The sequence below is a fragment of the Lynx rufus genome, unplaced genomic scaffold (assembly GCF_022079265.1).
Source record: "Lynx rufus isolate CCGP_SWC_20201006 ecotype Redwood Valley unplaced genomic scaffold, mLynRuf1.p SCAF_12, whole genome shotgun sequence".
In the NCBI taxonomy this organism is placed as follows: domain Eukaryota; kingdom Metazoa; phylum Chordata; class Mammalia; order Carnivora; family Felidae; genus Lynx; species Lynx rufus.
Window position 1 is genome coordinate 54,451,653 of NW_025814826.1, and position 22,013 is coordinate 54,473,665.

General features: G+C 44.8%; 1 protein-coding gene and 1 long non-coding RNA gene across 2 annotated transcripts in view; both read right to left on the reverse strand.

Moving 5' to 3' along the window:
- Nucleotides 1-1,415: 1,415 nt before the first annotated feature.
- Nucleotides 1,416-6,708, reverse strand: LOC124507480 (uncharacterized). Its single transcript, XR_006961030.1, has 3 exons — nt 6,549-6,708; nt 2,998-3,129; nt 1,416-2,752 (listed from the first exon to the last, which is right to left on the reverse strand). It is a non-coding gene; the product is annotated as an uncharacterized LOC124507480 (long non-coding RNA).
- Nucleotides 6,709-9,360: 2,652 nt separating this feature from the next.
- LRATD2 (LRAT domain containing 2) overlaps nt 9,361-22,013 on the reverse strand; it is a 129,231-nt gene continuing 116,578 nt past the window's right edge. The window contains exon 5 of the mRNA XM_047074184.1: nt 9,361-9,476. The gene's annotated coding sequence lies outside the window, so the exon portion shown is untranslated. The remainder of the gene's footprint in view (nt 9,477-22,013) is intronic.

A 22,013-nucleotide genomic window follows, 5' to 3' on the forward strand; every position in this document is an offset into this window, starting at 1 on the left:
GCTAGTCATCAGATTCTGGGCAGACAGAGGCAAAGGAGGAGGGCAGCGTCTCTTGCAGAGGGCCACAGAGTGATGGTGTTAGCAGTGTCCCACAGAAGAGCAGGTGGGGACATTCTGTGAAATAAGGCATGTGAATCCAGAGGAAGTGACCTTAGTCCAGAAGGACCAAAGGGGTTTTCGTCTAGGGCATCAGGAAGGATGGGACAGAGGGAGCTGAGTCTAAGCAACAGACCTCAAACTTCTGAATGGAACTCAGGAACAGTTATTCAATGTCCAAACTGACACAGCACACAGGTTCTTCTGGGTCCCATTTCTACCAGCAACTCCATCCTGGTCGGGGGGGGGTGAGCTACCAGCCCATGCGGAAGCCACGGTATCTGTGGGACCTGACAGGCACCAGTCCCGCCCCCCATCCATTTTCATCTTTTTCTTCTGTTTGCTGTAAGACCGTATCTGCCGTGAGCACTGTATCTCCAGAGCCCAGCACGGTGCCTGGGAGACTGATGCTGGTTCAGCCCTTGTGGAATGAACTAAAGAATGAATGAAGAATTCCTATTTCATATTTGTAGAAGCTAACTAAACCTAGAAGAGCTACAGACGGGAATGGAGCCAGCAGAGGGACAGATCGCTTAATACGCGCCATTTAATCCTCAAAACCGTTTTCCGTGACCAGCTTGATCTCTGGTTCCACAAGCTCCCCTAACAGTTTTTGCAGAGCCCAGACTTGGGCAGCTGGGGTTAAGATACGCCGAGGAAAGGAGCGAAAAGCAGGCTCTTGTTCCTTTAGTAAATGGACTTGCTACACTTTTTTTTTTTTTTAAGTGCAGAGCTGTTTTGAGATCATTCCTAAGTGAGAGCTCTGTGGGGAAGAAGAGTGAATGGTTGTTTAAGGCAGTTGCAAGGCCGCAGAGACGGCTGGAGGAACGGCCACAGATCGAACCAGGTCGGAAGGAGGCAGAAACAGATCAATGAAGGAGACCGGGCTGCCTCACATCTCAGGCACCTGGGGTGGGACAGAAAGACGAAGCAAGCTTGCAGACAGGGAAGATTAGAAAGGGAGCGGGGGAGGGGAGGCATGAGAGGGCCAGCAGGCACGGTAATAGAAGTCTGTTCTCCTGACTAGCAGGGAGCATCGCAGCCCCCACAGGGGGGTGGGCATGCCTGCTGCAGGGGCCTCCTAACCAGTGTCCGTGCCTCTGGCTTCCCTTGGATCCAGCCAGCACTCCCCACGCTGCTCTGGGTTAGCATGAATGGCAAGAAACCTGTGCTCTAATCCAAGCTTTAGAAGAATGCCGTCGGGTAGAAACAGAATGCAAGCCACGTCCGTTATGTTATGGTTTCTAACAGCCACGTGAACAAGGCAAAAGAAGACACAGGTGATCTTATTTTTGATAATACATTTAATTTAGCCAAAAGTTTCCAAAATGTCATCATTTCAACATATAATCAATGTAAAAAATATCAATGAGATACTTATGTTCCTACGGAGTCAATGAAATCCTGTGTGTATTTACACCGAAAGCACACTCGGGTCAGACTGGCCCCATTTCAAGGGCTTCGTGGGCACAGGAGGGGAGTGGCTACTGCATAGGACGAGGCAGGGCTGCTGGGTGACCCCGAGCGTGACACTCCACGTCCCTGAGCCTCAGTTATTTTCCTCCATAAAATGAAGTTTGGGCTCACAGCATTTCTAAGTTACCTTCAATACATTACGGACACACGTTATCAGCAAAGTAAAGCTCTGTTTCATAGCAAGGGACTCCACCTCCCACTCCGGCCAGCTGGTTGGAAGATGTGCAACAGAGGCTGATATTTCCAAACAGCAATACAGATCCACTCAGATGACCAGGGAGTGGGCACAGGGGACAGTCCCTGCAGCACAGCCATTGCCTGTGCAGATCTGGAGCTAGAAATGTCAAGTTTGTGGCTGTACGCCCCGCAGCGTTCTTTTGTGGTGTCCTCAATCTGCAGAGATGAGAAAAGGGACATTAACTTCCACAAACCATGCAGCTGCTACTAGCAATGAGGGCATCAAAGACAGAACCTTTATAAGCAGGAAACCCAAAGACCTTAAGGGTCCAATTGGTTGCCTAAGTTCCTTAAGAGAATTTAACTAGTACTTTCTTCTGGAAGGTACACTGCTGGAGGTCACACGTTTGCTGTACTGGTGGCAAAGAAGGTGGGGGGAAGGGAGGGGTCTCCCTTCCAGGAGAACTATTCCCCAGAAGATTTTTCTCCACTGCCAAACTCTGCAAAGACAAGTGCACATTCCGGCCATGCAGCTGGCTTATTATAGAATTCTCTGGAAGCTGTCCAAGTTGGATAGAATCGTGCCTCACCTATACTCTGACTCTAACTTGCCTGAGCACATCATCCCCCATCCTCTTACCTGCCTGACTTAGAACCCGTTCCCTGTGTGCAGCCGCACAGTCTCGCTTCTTCCTACCCATGCTCTGCCTTTTGCAAATGCAGCGCTGACTTGAATGCCCCCCGGCCCTTCTCCACATTGCAGAACGCATCTCAATATTCAGCTCACAAAACTTGCAGTATTTCCTCTGTGAAGACTGTTGTAAGCAGTGACTTCTGTGTTTCCACGGCTCTTTGCACGGTATCAGTGCCAAAGTGCTTCTCAGTGACGTGCACCAAACTCCCCGCGGTGTGGAAATGGACAGACCAGAGTTCAGATCCCAACTCTGCCATCAACAAGCTTTGTGCCTCTTGAGCAAGTTACTTAACTTCTTGCAGATTCCTCCTAAATAAAATGGGGACCAAAATAACTACCCGCTGACGCTGCCAGGTTGTTTTAGCTAATCTTCACAAGATGCCACTCAATGGTGTTTATTAAAGCTGATAGCATTGGAAGCACCAGATGCTTGTGCCTTAGTCCATTCAAAAGACATTTACTGAGCAGCTCTTAAGGGCTGGCACTATTGTCGAGGAAAAGGAGAAAGTCTGGTAAATAAGTGAGTCAGTCCCTGCCTGGGAGCAGCTCGTTACCTCAATGCACAAGCTTCAGTCTTTGATGCTGGAACACGAGCTCCTCTGGAAGGCGCGCAAGCAGTCGCTGACTGCCTTTGGTAACTGGGCTCTGTCGGGACACCTGTCGCCAGGCTGGAGAGAAGGAGACTGCTGGAAAGGAAACAAGACAAGGCTGTGTTCAGTAAGACGGGCCTCCCTAGGAGTCCACGTGGAACCGACAACAGCTTAACACCATCTAGAACATGCCCTGCCCCTACCTCCCTTATATTGACTTCGCATTTCAGAGAAGGCTCTGCCCCACCTGAGAACTGGGAGCCACAGCTGAAAGTCAGCAGGGCCAGCACATGGTTTCAGGAGGATCGTGACAAAACACATCTTCCCCACCCCCGATAGGCCCAGTTTTCATATAATGAAAGGAGAGAGGGTGCATGAGTTCATGCTGACTTAGCCATGCCTCCCTCAGGTAGACTAAGATTTGGGAAGACAAAAGGAATGTGTTTCTTCTCTAAGAAAGGAGGTATCCTGGAGGGGAGAGTGGCTATCACTCTTGTGAGGGGTCGGCGGGGGGGGGGGGGTTGCCAGAGACACTCAGGGGCTGTGATGGAGGAGGGGTCAGCAGGCGCAGGGCCAGGGGCAAGGGGCGGGGTGGGGGGGTGCGGTGTGAGCAGAGAAGTCAGGGAGGAGCCGGTCTGGCAGTGAGGTAGAACACATAACCCCAGGCAGACTCCTCTGGAAATAGTAAGTTCCTCCCAGACGTTAGACTCAGGTAAGCAGAAGTCTTCCAGACCCCCTCTTGCTGTAGAGAGGGGACTCAACCGCGATGCCCAATCCTGACACCTTCAGTTGACAGGACTAGATGGCATGGACAGCCCGGAGAGCAGGTGGCTAATACCACAAAGTAGGCCTCAAGCTTGCAAAGCAGAGCCCTGGGTGGTGAGACAGAGGAGGTGCTTTCCAACCTCCACCCTAGGAATTGGGATCCCCTAGGGCTCTCTCCTCCCAGGAGACTCCATCTGCCCCCAGGGAACTGGGTGGCAGCTGCTTCTGGTACTCAGTAAGCTGCAAATTTGCACTCACAGTGCAATATGGTGGGCTTGCTTCCTAAGCATGTTACAGATGGAGAGAGCTCAGTGGTCCTCGCTACCTTCCTTACTGCTAACCATTTTTCCCTTGGTAGGAAAGATACCTGGGTGTACACATGGGCATTGAAGTCAGAGAAGATGAGAGAGACAGAGAGAAGATATCTCTGGAAGCTCTGATTCAAAACAAAACAAGTCATTTAAACAAGGACACAAGCCTCGGTTAGCTGCAAAACTGCCCTAACCTGGATAATACTTGGTGACCAGCAGTGGCATTTATGCAGATGAATGGGAGACAGAAGTGCTCACCGAGCATCCTGGGGACTGTGTCATTAAAAAGATGGGGAGAAAATGCAGCCATTTCTGCACAAACCAAGCATAAATCCAAAATGGGAATGCAAACTTGGTGCAGCCACTCTGGAGAAGAGCATCGAGGTTCCTCAAAAAAGCTGAAAATAGAACTACTTTATGACCCAGCAATTGCACTATTAGGTATTTACTCAAAGGATACCAAAATACAAATTTGAAGTAGTACATGCACCCCAATGTTTATAGCAGCATCATCAACAACAGCAAGCTATGGGAAGAATCCAAATGCCCATCAACCGATGAATGTATATATATAATATATATATGTATGCATATATATATACACACACATATACATATATACACATATATGTGTGTATATATACATATAAATATATACACATATATGTGTATATATACATATACATATATACACATATATACGTGTATGTATATATACATATACATATATACACATATATGTGTGTGTGTGTATATATATATATATATATATATATATATATCATGGAATATTACTCAGCCATCAAAAAGAATGAAATCTTGCCATTTGCAATGACATGGATGGAGCGAGAGTGTATCATGCTAAGCAAAATAAGTCAATCAGAGAAAAACAAGTACCATATGATTTCACTCTATGTGAACTTTAAGAAACAAAACAGATGAACATATGGGAAGGGGTGGAGGAGGAAAGAGAAGAAAGAGAAATAAACCATGACAGGCTTTTAAAGATAGAAAACACGCTGAGGGTTGATGGAGGAAGGTGGGTGGGGAATGGTCTAGATGGGTGATGGGTACTAAGGAGGACTCCTGTTGTGATGACCACTGGGTGTTGTACATAAGTGATGAATCACTGAATTCTACCTCTGAAACCAATATTACATTGTATGTTAGCTAACTGGAATAAAAAAAAAAAAAAGACAAAAACCAACCAACCAATCAAACACAAAATAGGGAATGAGAAGGAGGATGGGTGAATGAGAGTGGCCTATCACACCTCCAGTTCCCTCTGTCAGGGTCACCCTGAGAACTCAGGGAGCTGCCACTCAAATGCACCTCTGGGGAGACAGGAAAGAGAAGTGACCGTGAATCAGAAGTTTAGTGGGCAAGTCTCGGACCTGCCCCTCAGGAGTGGTCTCAGAAAGTCTCCCAACACCTTGTTTGCCAGATTGTGAAGCATCCTCTCTCTTAGGGGCCTGGGTAATATGGCTCCACTTTCACATTCTGCTTTGTATATACGATTCCTTCTTCCAAACCCTGAGATTCTCCTTAGGTAAGAACTTTGTTTTACTCAGTCTCAATTTCTTACCCCCAGAGCCTACTTGATATAGACTGGATGGAAGAAAGGAAGGGAGGGGAGAAGGGAGGGAAAAAGGAAGAGGGAAGGAAAAGTCTGCTGCACGAGGCAGCCTGGGATACTGCACACATCTCTTTCTTTAAGTCAAATCTGGTGGGATCAGGTACTCTGGGTTCTCGATTCAGACCACACAGTGTCAATTCCTGGCCAAGCTAGCTAGCTGTATGACCTTTGGCAAGTTTCTCATACTCTCTGTGCCTCAGTCTTCTTGGGGATAAATGGCGAATTGTGATAGCATCCCTTTCTTAGGGCCGTCACGAGCACTGAATGACACAGTGTATAGAAATAGCTAATTACAGTGGCTGGCACTTATAGGTACACGCTAAATATTAGCAATCGTTGCTACGTAAAAAGAAGAAGTAATTAAAATAAAGCCGGTGTGGTTGAATCAAGTTGGGGGATACACAGCCCCATCTGTTCTACCTCCCCGCCTCGTCCCATGGTGCCGGAGAGAGCCCCTGTGCTCCCTTTGGGTACTAGAAATCTGCGGAAAGCAGTGAGAATCACCATAGAAAGGACTCAAGTGTGGAAATCAGACCTGGGTTCCAATCTCAGATTCATGACTTAGAAAAAAGGAAAGTTCCTGAACTTCTCTGAGTTTCAGTCCTCATCTGCAATTTAGGGATGAACGAATCCTTCCTGACAGATGTGAGGAAGAAATAAGGGAAACTATGCAGAGCATTTAGAACAGTTCACTTGGGGGCTCGATGAATTCACTTCCCTTCCTGCTAAACACCCCCCCCCCTTACGCGTGCACGGTAGTTCATTATTATTTTCCAAGCGCGTAAAGAAAGCGTCTTACTTACACAGCCGCGAGGAATTTGACAACATCCAGCCCCGTTTGGACATGTGAGGTGGTCCTTTCCCTTGCTTGATGGACAGCAGTAAGTACTCAGGGTCTCCTGCAGCCAGACCTGTCAGCCTTCTGCCAACATCGGGGACAGACTGCCGTCTGACAGAACTGCCCCTTCCAGAGGCCACATCTTTAGCAGACAGCAAAAAAAGAAAAAAAAAAAAATGCAAATCAGGAAATATGTGGCTTTTGAAATCACTTTATCAATTGTCAGATTAGGGTTGCTCCAAGACAGCTAGTAACTGAGCAAATATGAAAAAAGGAAAAACTCACAAATTCCCAAGAAGAGTTTCATAAATGACTCAAGAACGACAGCTACCTCATTTCAAGTAAGATAGCAACCTGTTGCGTAAAAAAAGAAAATTCCCAAACGTGTGTGACAGTGCAAGTGGCTCCAAGACAGAGGGAAGGAAAGAACATTCCCTACACGGAAGAGAGAAGGTTCCTGACTACTCTTTCCCTCCACTTTCCTCCTCCCTTCTAAAATCAGAGCTTGAAGCTAGATTTTAAAAAGGAAGGACAGAAACAGAGGAATCGAAACAACAGAGAGTATTATCTTTAATTCCCTAATTCCTTCAACAGACTGTTTTCCTCCTTTTTTGCTAATTGATTTTGTAATCTGGAACATTTCTAACGTGTGTAAAAATAGAATAACCCAATGAGGGGCGCCTAATTGGCTCAGTCGGTTGAGCTACCGACTCTTGATTTTGGCTCAGGTCATGGTCTCACGGTTCACGGGATGGAGCCCCCGTGTCAGACTCTGTGCTGACAGTGTGGAGACTGCTTGGGATTCTCTCTCCCTCTCTCTCTTCCCCTCCCCTGCTCTGTGTGTCTCTCTCTTTCTCTCTCTGTGTCTTTCAAAATAAATAAATACACATTAAAAAAAAAAAAAAGGAATAACCCAGTGAGTCTATCAATCATTTTCAACAATTATTCAATCTTGTTCTACCTCTACCTACACTCACTTTCCCTCCTCCTGTACTATTTTTGAGGAAGATCTCAGACATCATATCATTTACTCCATAATATTTCATCCTAGCTGTATACTGAGCACCTTCTAGATAGGCTTACCCTGGCCAGGCAAAAACAGATGGGGAAGACTCTGGCCCTCACAAAGCTTGGAGGGAAACATGGATCTGGTGAAACATGCAAAGTTGAGGCATTTATTTATGCAACAAATGTTGTAGAGTGTGATTAATGCCAGGCACAGTTCTCAGGGCTTTACAATATCAATTGATTTAAACGTAGTCCTCCAAAGTCCCCAGGGGGGTAGGTAAGATGATCTTCCCCATTTTACGAATGAGAAAGCTGAGGCACAGAGAGGCTAAGTGTTTTTGCCCAAGGTGACACAGCTAGTAAATGGTGGAGCTGAGGTGCACAAATTGCTACGAAGACACAGCAAAGGAAGCGGATCATTCTATCTGGGGCCACTGAGGAGTGAGTGGAAGTTCCCCATGTAGACAAGCAAAGTTCCCCGTGTAGACAAGGGCGTGAACAACGGTCCAGAAAAAGAAAGAGCTCAACACGCAAGAAGCAAGAGTTTTGGAACGGCTGGACCTGGAACTGGAAAGGCAGGTGAGACAGGGCTATGAAGGGCTTTCCTGTGCCGAGTGGAGCAGTGTGGACGTGCCATGGCCTCGGGACAGCCCGCAGAGCCTCAGCAGGTGAATGACAAGATCACATCATATTAGAAAGACAACTCTGAAAACTGCATGGAAGACAGACTGCAAGTGGGAGAAATAGAAGGGCTGTGCGTGTCCAGGTAAAGCTGGGAGGTGATCACATCTGGACAAGAACCATGGAAGTAGGAATAGAATGAAAGATACAGAAATAGGAATCAAGGGACATGATGATGATCGGAACTTCCATTTCTCAGAGTGTTGGCAGAAGCCCAAAGCTCTGAACAATAAAGAGCAAGTACTGCGAGTTCTGAGACCGGTGCTGGACACGCTGACAAAGAAGCTGAGAAGTGACCGGACCCTGTTCTGAACCCTTCAGCCCACCCCACTCCACTCCCCAGATAAGAGCTGCCTGGAGATTTCTCCGGGAGACATTTCTTCGCAGAACATTGTTGGCAATATAAGGGAGGAATGCTCTCCCCTCTCAAGCCAAGAGAGGGAACTCAGTGGCCCCCAGGATCAACGGGACACCAGAGTAGTGGGGAAATTCTTGGGAGCACATGACAGTCTTCTCAAGAGTTGGGTGGGACAGAATGAGGTGACTGACTGTTACTCGGGGGGAGGGCTGGTGGGACCCACCAGCAGAGCCAGAATGCCACAGCAGGAGACACGAGGAGCTTCTGAGTTCACAGCAAAGGCATCAGACGGTTAAGAGACGGCCCGCCTGGGTCCCTGCTTCCCCGCAGGAAGAGGCTGAATTGTGCTGCTGGCAGCTGCTGGCTGGCGGTTGGAGAGGGCTGCTTAGAGGTGCAGGATGAGAGCGCCTTGGAAGGGGTGATGAGTCACCACGGCAGGCCTGACGACTCTCTGATGAAAGCCTTGCTTACAAGGGTGGCCCTTAACTGGTGTCGGCTGGTGACTGGGAAATCAGACCCTTCCCAGCAGCCCCAGGACTGACCGCCGTTGTGGCTGTCTAGGCATAAACTGATCGCACAAACGGCATGATTTATGCCAAACACGTGCTTCCCTTCCAGGAGTCTGGAATTGGGGGCTGTGCCGGGAAGAGGGACGTACGTACTGGCCTCCAGTGAAGACTCTGGTGAATGGTCTCTAATGAGCTTGTTGTCACAACTCACCGCTGGAGAGTTAAGCGTGTCCCGGGTGACCCCACCAGGGAGGACCTTTGGAAGCTTGCATCCGGTTTCCCCGACTGAGGCCCCATGTGTCTCTTCCCTTTGCCGGTCTTGCTCCTCACCCTTGCCCTGTAATGAATTATAGCTGTGAGGGCTACTCTGTGCTGAGTCTCTGCGTCTTCCTCGTGATTCCCCAAATCTGACGGTGTTGCCAAAGAACTCACATAGCCCCCAAGAGAAGCAATGCCAGCATTTGGGTGTCGGCCAGATATAGGGGCACAGATGTCAGACGCGATAACATCGATCATGGAAAACCATTTTTAGATTTTAATTGCTCGGTTTTCTCCTTGAGCAGATCCTGGGGAGAGCAGAGGCCACGGGGGGCATGTGGGAGGAGGGGAGAAAGAGCAAATGAAAAAAAAAAAACAAAAAACAACCAGACGCAGAAGAGGGAGCCAGATGAAAAGTGCACACCCCCTCCCACTTTGCAGAGTCTGACCTGAGCTGGGCAGGAAGGAGAGTTGGCAGGAGGCTGGCGGGGGACGGGGCGGGCAAGGGGGAGTTTGGGAGGAAAAACTGAACTAGAAATTAAGTTTTGCTATTTCTAATATCAAAAATAACTGTAAATAACTAGGAAGAGGTTAGAAAAGCCATGTGATCTTCTTGAAATGTTGTCAAGGATGGGAATGAAGGTCCACAGTGTATATCTGAGGACAATATGGGAGCAGAATAAACCTATCTCCCCGTTGGATTTTACCAAGTCCAGACCATCCAATAGTACCAAAACCCACTTTCTAAACGCGAGCCAAGTGCTCCCTAAAACCACACAGGGCCTACAGGTAAGCACGTTCATCTGTAGTTCGAAGACCAGTGGCTTTGAATTCCAGCTCTGCTTTTTTATCCATGCAGTTTTGGCAGAGGGTTCTTAATCTCTGAGCCTTGATTTCTGTTGTCCTAAAATGTGGTCTTGAATGTCAAACCTCACACATGGCTCATTGTGGGAAAGAATGAGAGAAGACACATTAAGGGGCCTACTCGCTTTGGAGGGCTCAGCAATAGAACCCTTCTCCTATTGGTCACCCACCCTCTTTCACCCTCTTTGGAGTTTTGTGAAATATTTGGAGGAGGAGGGACTCTGTGGGGTTGCGTGTTTTTATGGTCTTTCCTCTGTTGGTGGGAGTGAACGTTCGCGCAAGTTTGCCGAATGTGTAGTTGGGGAAGCTGCGATTTGGGCCCAGGAGAGCTGGTTCCTCGACTGCCTCTCACAGGTGAGTCCAGCGGCCACCAGCACTGGCTCTGGGATGCTGTGTCCATTCCCAGTATGAACCTTGCTCGCTGTCTCTCCCATCACGCATCCCTGGGCTATCGTGTTGCTCAAAGGGAATTTGGCTGTGTTTCCTTCCCTATTAACGTCACTCTGATGACAGATGGAAGTGTATGTTTTTCCATGAGGATAGACTTACCCACATCCTTTCAAAGTACATCTCCATCCACGCCTTGGACAATACAGGTATGCCTGAAATTCAACGCGTGGAAAATACTGGATTTAAATAAAGCAAGTAGATGAAGGTATTCCTTAAGTGAAGGTAGCATTGCAAGCCACCCTTCAAGGCCATAGGATGTTTCTGGGAACCGGAGGGCCCATAGGCTATCCACCCAGCTGTGAAACTCAAGAGAGCCTGTTTCCATCAGGAACTGCCAGCTGGTCCTTCTGCCAACAAGAGCTTAAAACACTCCTAGCGCACAGTTCTTGGGTTTCCTTCTTATCTTTACCACTGCATATTTAGACCTGATGGGAGCGAGAATGCAAAACAGTAGAAACACGCATATTTAGCAAATATATTTTAAGCAAACTTTATGCCTCTCTGACCTTCATTTTCCTCTTCTGAGAATGAGGAAGACAGACTAGATCAGTGGTGTCTTAACCTTGCTGCATCTAGGATCATCTGGGAGCTTTTAAAAAATACAGATGCCCAGGCCCTCTGCTCACCAATTAAACTGGAATGTCTGAAGTGGGGGGGGGCAGGGTATGGGTGTTTTCCACAAGCTACCAAGGTCATTCTGATAGGAAGCTCCCGCTGGGCTACATGACGCTTGTTATTTCCACCTCTAATATTCCTTTTATGATCTTTTGCTTCAAGGGTGGCCATAAAACAGTGGGATGGCTTCCCATACCTCTCATGAAAAGCCACCTGAATGCCAATCTTTCTCTTTGTATAGTTGAAGGAATCCAGGCCAGCCTGTGGATTTGGGACTGACCAAGTCATAGCGTGGTTTTAGGAACTTTTCTACTGCTACACATCTGATAGGTAATGATGAAATCTAAGACCCGAGGAGTGAAGAAATCAAATGGGGGGCTTTTCAGGTCAGGCAAGGAACATAAATGTGTGACTGAGACCAGGCATAACAATAGACAGGGGTGGGGTTTGTGGAACTAAAAAACATGTGCCTTGCCTATAGGCATTTAAACAAACTCCTTTTCTCTTTCCCACTCTCCCCTCCTTCCCTCCCTCCCTTCCTTCCCTCTGTCCCTTCCCTCCTTTCTTCCTACCTTCCTTCCTTCTTTCCTTCTTTCCTTCCTTCCTTCCTTCCTTCCTTCCTTCCCTACTTTTCTACTTTCTTCCCTTCCTTCCTTTGTTTCTTAAATATCATGTTGGCAGAATGAGAGACTAATCTGTGTGCTCACCTCATCCATGGGTCACCTGTTTAAGACCCCTGTTCAAGACATTCTGATACATTAGGGAAAAAAATAATGAAAATATTACAAAGGCATCTGCCTCATTATTAGACCTCCCAAAAGACATCAAGTCTTCTGCATTCCACACTGCAGTAGACAATAAAATTGAGACATAGACAATAGGACCTACTGCCAAATGCTGCTCCAAACCTACTCAACCTCCTTTTCATTCGTGCATTTCCATGGTTCTACAGATCTGGTTCCACAATCTTCAGTCCAATATCTGCTTAATGTTCTCTGGGTTCTGTACCATTCTGGTTTCTCTCCTGGGCTTACCATACCGCCTTCCCACATGGAATTTTGAGCAGAAGCTCACAATTTCATTCTCTCTCATGAAAGCATACAGCTTCAGGGAGGAGAGCCTCTCCAATCCCCCAACCCTGGAGAGTCTCCCAACCAGCCATCTCCTAACTCAGGGTTTCTCAGCCTCAGCATTATTGACATTTGGGGCCAGATCATTCTTTTGTGGGGGAGCTGTCCTAGGCATGGTAGGATAGTTAGCAGCATTTCTGACTCCTACCCGCTAGATGCCAGCAGCAATCCCTCCCACATTTCCCAGCATCCCATGTGGAATGGAGACCCACTGCTTTAAGTACACGCAGCATCCCAGTGCCTGTGAGGAAAATGGTACAGTAAAGCTCCATCAGTTTGGGACATAGCCAGCATAATATCCAAGCTTCCAAAAGAGAGGCCCCAGCTGAAAAGGAAACAAGCTTCAGTATGATCAGCTGTGTCAGTTCTATTTAATTGTAAATTTGGACAGGCTCTGCTGAGTGAAGTACAGAATGTTTTTCGCCTTGGGCACTGATATTATATTAGAATAAAAGCAACCTGAGAGGCATTTGTTTTTGTGGAAAGTGCGTGCATGGGCAAATCTCTGCTCATCAGATTGTTTTGAATTAATGTGGAAACTATAAATAAAGTGCTCTCTCTTTTGGGGGCTGGCTTTGATCTATTGTTATCCCTCCCTTTTTAGAATTCTTTAAAGGCAATTTTCATTCAGATTCTTCATCAGTGAAGCAAGCGGACTTCAGTAATTCTGCTGAAAAGCCTCTGCCGCTTTCTGCACACAAGCTCCATGTCAATCAGCCAGCTAGCCTGCTCCCCTCCATGGCTGTCCCCCTAATGCCCTGGAGAATGGAGGGTGGATGGGCAGCTAGGCTGAGGTAACTTGGACAGGCGTGTAATGTGAAGAGAACAAGTCTGACTGACATTTTCTTCTTGTGTTAAGGTTATTGAATAATTATGCTAGAATTACTGTAGTCAAAATCCTCACGTGCCCTGGAGAAAGGGGCACAAAAGAGTTGACTGGGTGAGGGGCATGATTCAGAATCCTTGGGCCCAGTTGAGTCATTAACGACTGAATCCTCAGAAGCAGCCCACATTTCCGCAATTGTTGGAACCCACGCGTGAGAGGTGACATGAGCTTCTATTGCCGCAGGCACTTACAAGTCCAGAGTAATGGACCATTAGTGTGCCAAATGGGTATGGGAGGAGTGTGGAAGGAAGAAGAGAATGACCCCCTCCTCTGAAATAGTCCCAGCCCTGCCTCTTACTTGCTTTGTAATGTGACCTCCTCTGAGACTCAGTTTCTTTGCATGTAAAATGAGGGCCATCATATTTTTTTCATAAAGACATCAAAAACTTTAGAAATTTCTGTGGCAAGTGCTTGGCATAATACCTGGTTCATGGGAAGTCCTGCCTATCATCATCATTCTCTTCCTCTTCGTCCTCATCACTGTCATCACCATCACCATCATGACTGCCACCGTCATTCTTCATAGGGCGATGAACGGCTTTGGTGGTAATGTGCTAAACTCTTCTTCGTTTGTGGCAAAGAGGATTCTAGGTTATTCTTTCCATGGGATGCTTTGGCAGGAGGAGAGAACTTTTCTCAGTCTCTTATTTCTAGAGAAAAGTGAGAAGTTCCCCAGAGGTTTAGGTCCTCATAGACTTTCCAAGACTGAGTGAATAATAGCAGCATTCACAAAGACTTAGTTCAAAGATCTAGAAGGCTATGGAGGGGGTTGTGCAAATCGAAAATATGCTTCCCTGCCTGTCTTTCCCTTAAAGAGCATGGGCTGTGATTTTATAGAAATCGAAGACTCACGTGTCAACAAATATCCTCTCCACTCCAACTGGCCTGCCAGAGTAAGTTAGAAAAACCATGTGGATTAAGGCATAGGCCATGGACAAAGAAGTCAAGTGCATGTGGAATCAAATACTGACTCCTCCCTGTAGTAGATGGGGGACCCTTACCATCTCTAAGCCTCATTGTTTTATTCTAAAAAGATGGGTAGAATAATTCTTACTTCACAGGGGATTCGTTTCTGGTGCCGTGTCGCTAGGATGTACGACGAACTAGAGAGGAGGATTGTATTCAGTGCAAGAAGTTCATTAAGTAAAAGTGTTTTTATAACGAAGGGCTGTAAGATGCTGAGGCCGAGGCAACTGTTTTGCTCCAAGTCAGAGTTGAATACCAATGAGAGAGGAGACTTTCCTCCTCCTCTCAAGGTGGTGGCCACACTGTGTAAGGCTGGAGGGAGGGTAGAGGGGGAACTCTTTCATAGATAGGATCTGAGATGCAGCTGCTCCCAGACACAAAGGATCAGAGAGTCACCAGGCAAAATGACAGAAGCATCAGAAATGCTTCCTCAGGAGGGTCAAAGCCATCTGTGGGTCCACAAAAGACAATCCAAGAGATCCATGGACCATAAAGGGAAGATTAGGAAGGAGCGAGGGCCCATAAATTCTGTTATTTAGGATGAAGTCAGAAACTGTGGCTTGTTTGTCGTGACCCTTTGATGCTTCCAGCTGGTGTGCCATGGGAAACAGCGGCTACACATGGATTTACAAACTGCTCATCCTTGCAGCAAACAAGAAAGTATGCAAGGTTCGATCTGTGGGGAGGGCAGAATTCTATCACAGAGTGCCTTGCTAGGAATCAGGAGTCCAGTTCCTAGACCCAGCTCTGCCCTCCCTGTGATGCCGTGAATCTCAAACCAGGCTTTGCCGGTTGGACGTTCATCTATAAAATCAGTGGTGGACTTCGTTGGAGAATCCGCATCCAGGAGGTCAAGTAGCTGAATTTGGTAGTAACTTTGGTTGTCCTATCCGAGGCATTGGGAATCTGAGTCCAAGGTTCTTGGGATGTACCTGAGTGTCCAGGGGAAAGCTTCACCCCCTCCCACCCCCAGTCATCTTATATCTAGAACGGAGGCAAATCTCCCTACACCAAACCTAGCAATTAGCCCAAAGCACTCAAGGAATCAATTTTTTTTCTGTCACACAATTTGGCACTCTGTCTTCTCAGCAAAATGTGGCTAAACACATAGGGCTTCCCTAAGGGAAAAAAAATACCCTGGAGAGAAATCCAGTTTTAACCGAAAGATGACCTACACACCTCAGAATGGCATCCTCCCCCTACAACGAGGTGGTTTACCTGCCCCGTTATACAGACCTGAATTGCTCACCAAAGGCTCTCGATGGTCCACTGGGAAATAAAAGCAAAGACAACCTCACTTTTCAGAGACTTTAGGGACTTATCCTCATTTGGAGTGTGCGTGGAAATGAATTTTAAGCACAAATCTGTACTTACTGAGCTTGAAGCAAATTGGAATCTTGACCGCAAGGAATGAAGGTGGCTAATCTAATTTGAAGACCTGCATGCAGGCAAATGAGTGACTGTGAGCTTCTTGGGACCCAGGTCCTTCTATTGCCAAATACTCGAGAGAGAGAGGAATAATGCATTCATCTTCAGGGCAGGATAGGTCTTCAAGAAATCCGAGAGCTTGCTTCCAGCTCTAAAATGGTGTGACTATAGGTCTATGACCCTGTGATCCCTAAAAATTACTTGATGAAAGTAGAAATTCGCCTCAATAGGTTCACAAACACTGGTAATGGAAGTTACTCAAGCTATTTGTTATAAGCACCTACCATATGCCAAGAAATATTAAACAGAGCTCTCTTTTTCTGTCTCTGTTCTCCCTACCTCTCTCGACATAGATAGATATAGATCTAATTTCACACCAAGAGCCCTGGGGTTAGCATTATTATAACCATTTTAAGATGAAGTGATTGAAGTTCAAAGAGATTACATAACTTGACCTTGATAACCAGCTGAAAAATGGAAGAGTCAGCGCTTAAACTCTGATCAGCCTGACTCTAAAGAATTTTCCAGCATTTCATCCTTCTTGGGCATGTATTGGATATGGGCATATTTGCAGAAACATAAAGTGATAAACAGTCATGGTCATAGTGGTTTAATATCCCCCAAACAAAATAAAACTGGTGGCCGTTTCCTGTGATGATTCAATATAAGAGAATAGCACTATACCTCAGAGTATGAGGTATGAAGTTTGGCAGGGCATTTCCTTCCAGGAGTCATTTAGGGTCTTGCTACTCAAAGTAGGGCCCATGGACCCCTGGCATTGACATTCACCTGAGAGCTTCTAAGAGTTTCAAGCTTTGCCGTAGGGCTACTGGATCAGACTCTTAATTTGCATTAAAAGTCTGAGAAGTATTGGTTCAGGGCACCAAGGCATAATATGGATTGTTCCCAAAGCCACGGACACCCACAAATCGAGGCTTCTGGAGTGTTGTGATTTATAAAGATTTTAAGGTCTTTTACAAGGAACACGGTATATAATAACATAACATGTATTGAACACTAACTCTATCCCAGGCACAGTATTCAGCACTTTGCATTTATTATTTTATTTAATTCTTCTAACAGTTCTAACAGGCGCCCAGTCATTATCCTCATTTTGGAGAGTAGGAACTGACGTTCGTAGAGCTCAATGAACATGTTCAAAGTCACTTAGCTGGTAAGGGGTGGTTCTGGGATTGGAACACAGACAAGACAGTGTGATACTAATTCTTCCAACTTTGAATCGATTAGTGCGCTACGCCGCCTGTCCAGCCCCAACAAGGAAACACTCAGAAAAGTTTGATGGAGCATTGTGCTTCATGGAGGTTAGCTAGCATTATAGTTTTCAACAAGGGCCTCACTATGCCCAAGTGCAACCTCCCATCAGTTACCAGTTCTGCAGAAGGCGATTATTACTAATTAAACAGTAATCAAATTAAATTTATTACTGAGTAATTAAATGTCTCTGGATTAATTAAGAAGTAAATTAAGCACAGTGATCAGGCTGTGTCGATAATAATAGTGCCAATGGACATCGCTTGGCCTCCTGCTATGACACACGGACATAGTACATGCTTGCCAAACAGGGTTTAACCTGGATCAAATCAGATGAGTGACAAACCCAGAGAAATTGTTACGGATTACAGGAGACTAAGCAGACGTGCCAACCCAAAAGCCTGTGTAACCCCTGACTGAATCTTGAAAGGGGTGAATGGTGGTGGAGATATCTATGAAAGTGGTTATGGACACAGCTGAGGATCTCTGAGTAGGGACTGTCTGTATCGTTAAGTAATAGAACTGTATTGGTGTTAAATTAATTGAGTGCGACCATTGTGTTATAACTGTGTAGAATAAGTCCTTGTTCTTAGGATATGCGTGCTGAAGGGTCTTGGGTTTGAGAATCATTTATATATGCTCCTTCTTTTTACACGGTTCAAAAATAGAGGCGCAAGATAAATCAGATGTGGCACAATGTTAATTTGTGACTCTCGATGAAATAAATACGGGTGCATGTTGTACTATTCTTTCAACTTCCTATAGGTTTAAAACTTCAAATTTAATATTTGGGGAAGAGTGAATTAGTGCTGATTCAATGTTATTTCAGTAAAATAACGCCCACTCAAGTAAGAGACACAGGACAGTGTATGGTGGAGGAGAGATGTAGGGATGAGGGGCTGGGGAGAGAATTTATCGGAAGACCAGAAATTACCAAGAACCTAGGTGAGCCAAAGGGAGGTGGCCTGCTAGTGAATGTCACCTGCATGCATTTTGAAGTGTAAAATTGCAATTTACACCTTGTTGACTTTGCTGTGGTTTTTCAGCCCTGCCCCGCTAGACCCAGTAGATCCAGTCGGGAGTTGACACTAGTCCCAGGCTTCCCCCAACACTCATCATTTTGAACCAATACCCCCAAGCAACCTTCGCCTCAGTCCAGATATATTCTGAGGAGTTCTTATGGGGCCCCCACCCCACTTTCTTTGCTGAAGAGTTGGTCCTGGGCAGTCACGTTTGTCCTACCTTGCCCTCTCTCTTAGCCACGAGGACAGTATGATTAGACACCTAAACTGAGCTGGTCAGTCAGATTTCTCCCCCAGGAATCTCAAACACCGAGAAAATGAATCTGCTCTGGGAATCTGGGATGAAAAACCATAGTTGTTAAAGTTAGCTGAGCCAACTATAGCCAAAAGCATGCTGAAGTTATCAAGAAGCAGAAACCATAAATGCACAGAGGAAGGTAGTCATCCGCAGAGAGGAGAATGAGAAGGTGTGTGGAGAAATATAGATGAGAGACCTAAGTCCCCAGAGCAACTAGGAGCTGATTCATCCCAAGGATTAACTCCTAGCTCTGCTGCCCCTTAAGCCTGATTTCCTCCCCACCCTACCCCCAGGGAATCCTCTCTTCCTCCTTTCTCTGAACTAATAATTAAGTAAGTTTCAATTCCTCCAGCAGGCAACATCCCCAAGCTATTCGTTCCACCCTCCCCTCCTTTCATCCAATGCCTGTCTCCGAGCCAGCCCTGCACCTGAGCTCACTTGAATGGTGACATGATTTATTTTACTGTTTCTTTTGTTAATGTACGGATTGGTGGGATATTTGTTCTACTTCTAGTATACTGATTGCCTTAGGGATTCTAGAGGGCCAGGGACAGGAACTGCACTACTTATGTTTTTATTATAAAAGTAATACATGTTGATAATAGAATTCTTGGGGAAAAATAGAAAAGGTAAAAGAAGAAAAAGAAAAATCATTTGTAATTCTATCATCCAGAGATGAGTCCTATTAATAATGTTGGGCTTGTTTCCTTCAAGTCCTTTCAGATTTAGCAATATAATTCAGATTACGTGGCACATACAACTTTGAATCCTCATTTCCATTACATGGAAAGCATTTACCTATATTTTTAAAGTTCTGTTAAAGTACTCTAATATCAGCATGATGTTCTATTTTATATAAAATATATAAAACATATACATATACAAATATATGAAACATAAGCATAAATAACATTTAACATATATGAATAATAACAGACAAATATATGAAATAATCTGTACACACTCTTATTATTGTATATGTTGGTTGTTTTCATTGCTTGCTAATATAAATAACCCTGGGATAAATATCTGTGTGTTTTAGATTCTTAATGCAAATGGACAAGTCAGTTTCACAAAAGGTCACAGTTTGCTTTTTCTCCTCTGCTATCAAACTTTTCTTGCACAGCCTCTCTCCTCGTATTGCTGCAAGATTTTTTACCTCAATACCTCAAGGTTCTTTGTCTCGCCACGTCCAAGAATGAAGAGGTAGACACAGAATAAAGTGAGCAGCAGGCAAAAGTTTATTAGAGTATCAGATCAGAAAGTAAGAACAGTATGAAAGCTCTCTTTGCAGAGAGGGGGCATTCAAAAGTGAATGCCCTCAACAATAGACAAGGGACTTTGTTTTAGAAGGTTCTGGTCGGAGGCTCCTACCCCCAGTCCCTCACCCCTCACCCCATTCCTTCCCCCTTGCTCTTCTCAGGTTTTACCCTTATTAGCTGGGTAACTCTACATGCTTAGTCATTCCTTTGTAATTGGCTTGTTTTCCATTGTATGAGGTGTGGTCTATGGCCATACTGTTCCTTCTGGGTCATACATTTTATGGTCCACTACTTATTTTTAGTCAGGTCTTTTGTCAAATTCCCAAGGAAAACCTGAGGGGGGAGTGGATGGTGTCTGTTACATTCTTGGCAAAAACCTCATGCCTTGAGGGCCTTTGCTTAGATGCTCCCAGCATTGTTTTCAAATCCGCGTTTTCCCCACCCAGGACCTCAAGTGCTCACCTTTGCCTCTGTGCTTAGTTTACCCTGTCTTTCCCCACCATAGCATGGCTGCCACTGTTTCAATGTTTACCAATCTAATCATTAAAAAAAAAAAATAGTAGTTCATATTTGTTTGCATTTTTTAAAGTTTTTACTTAAACTCCAGGTAGCATACAGTGTAATATTAGTTTCAGGTATACAGTGTGGTGATTCAACACTTCCATGCAACACTCGGTGTTCATCACCACACGTGCCCTCCTTAATCCCCATCACCTATTAAAACCGCCTCCCCGCACCTCCACTCTGGTAACCATCAGTTTGTTTTCTATAGTTAAGAGTGTATTTCTTGGTTGCCTCTCTCTCTTTTTCCTTTGCTTATTTTTGTTTCATAAATTCCACATATGAATGAAATCATACGGTATTTGTCTTTCTCGGACGTATTTTGCTTAGCAGAATACTCTCTAGGTCCATCCACATCATTGCAAATGGCAAGATTTTTCTTTTTTATGGCTGTGTAATGTTCCATTATATATGTATATATGTGTAATATTTGTTTATGTATATATAAATTATACACATATAATAATAAACTGTTTATATAAAATGTATAAATATGTCTGCATAAATATATATGTATAAATATATATATATTACATATGTATGTATACATATAATGGAAAGATATAAAATATCTTCTTTATCCATTCACCAATGAATGGATACTTGGACTTTTCCCATACTTTGGCTATTGTAGATGATACTGCTATAAACATTGGTGTGCGTGTGTCCCTTTGAATTAGTATTTTCATATTCTTTCCATAAAGACCAGTAGTATAATTGCTGGATCGTAAAGTAGTTCTATTTTTAACTGTTTTGAAGAACCTTCATAGTGTTTTCCAGAGCAACTACACCAGTTTGCATTCCCTCCAACAGTGCAAGTGGGTTCCCCTTTCTCCACATCCTGCCAATACCTATTGTTTCTTGTCTTGCCAATCAATGGTTGATTTTAGCCATTCTGACAGATATGAGATGATATCTCATTATAGTTTTGATTTGTGTTTCCCTGATGATCAGTGATGTTTGCATTTTTGAAAGCTAGTAAGGTTGAACTTCTTTCATTTGTCATTTGACTAAAATCAGAGTGACTTATGTTTTGTTCCACTTGATGAAAGTCATGGGTATTTTTTAACATAAAGTAATGTTTTCTGCTATCTACTGTCTTGGAATTTCCAAAACAAAACAAACAAACAAACAAAACTCACCAGGTAAGTAAGTCAATGATTAGTGCTCTGGAGATAGTATCACAACGTTTTGATAATTCCCCCCAAACTGAGACCCAAACTTTAGTGGTTACATATCTAAATGGAGAAAAATAAAGGAATGATACTTAAGTGAAAATTACATCTGAAGAAAAAATATTGCAGTATTTTATTGTAAATGACTTCTCATTTCCTTGTTAATGCTTGGTTTCAATTAGGCACTATTATAAATGGTGGATTTGAGGCGTTTACGGGTAAAAAGCTTTGGTAATGTGGTTTGAAAAGATGGAAATTTCCATTTCTTAGAACTCCAGGTAGAATTCTAATGGGGGAACAAAGAGGGTCTAGCCTAAAAAGATTAGGTTTTCTCCTGGTTTTGAAAGTGTAAGACAGGAAATGCAATGGTACCAACTATTCATATTCATGGTTACCTAAGAACTTGGACTCACTGGACCCCTCCAATGTCTGGCCAGCTCCTTTTGAGCTGGAAAGTCTCATTTTCCTCCCAACTCTACATTGGAATCACTATTCTTGAGTTCCCAAGAAAGGAGATGGAGACAAGGAAAAGTCCAGGGACTTATTTAAGGTTGTGTTAAAATTTAGAGGGAAAGGGGGAATAGGATGGGTGGCCCAAAGGTACAAACTTCCAATTATAAGATAAAGAACCACCAGAGATATAACATACAACATAATAGCTATGGTTAACACGTCTGTGTGGTGTAT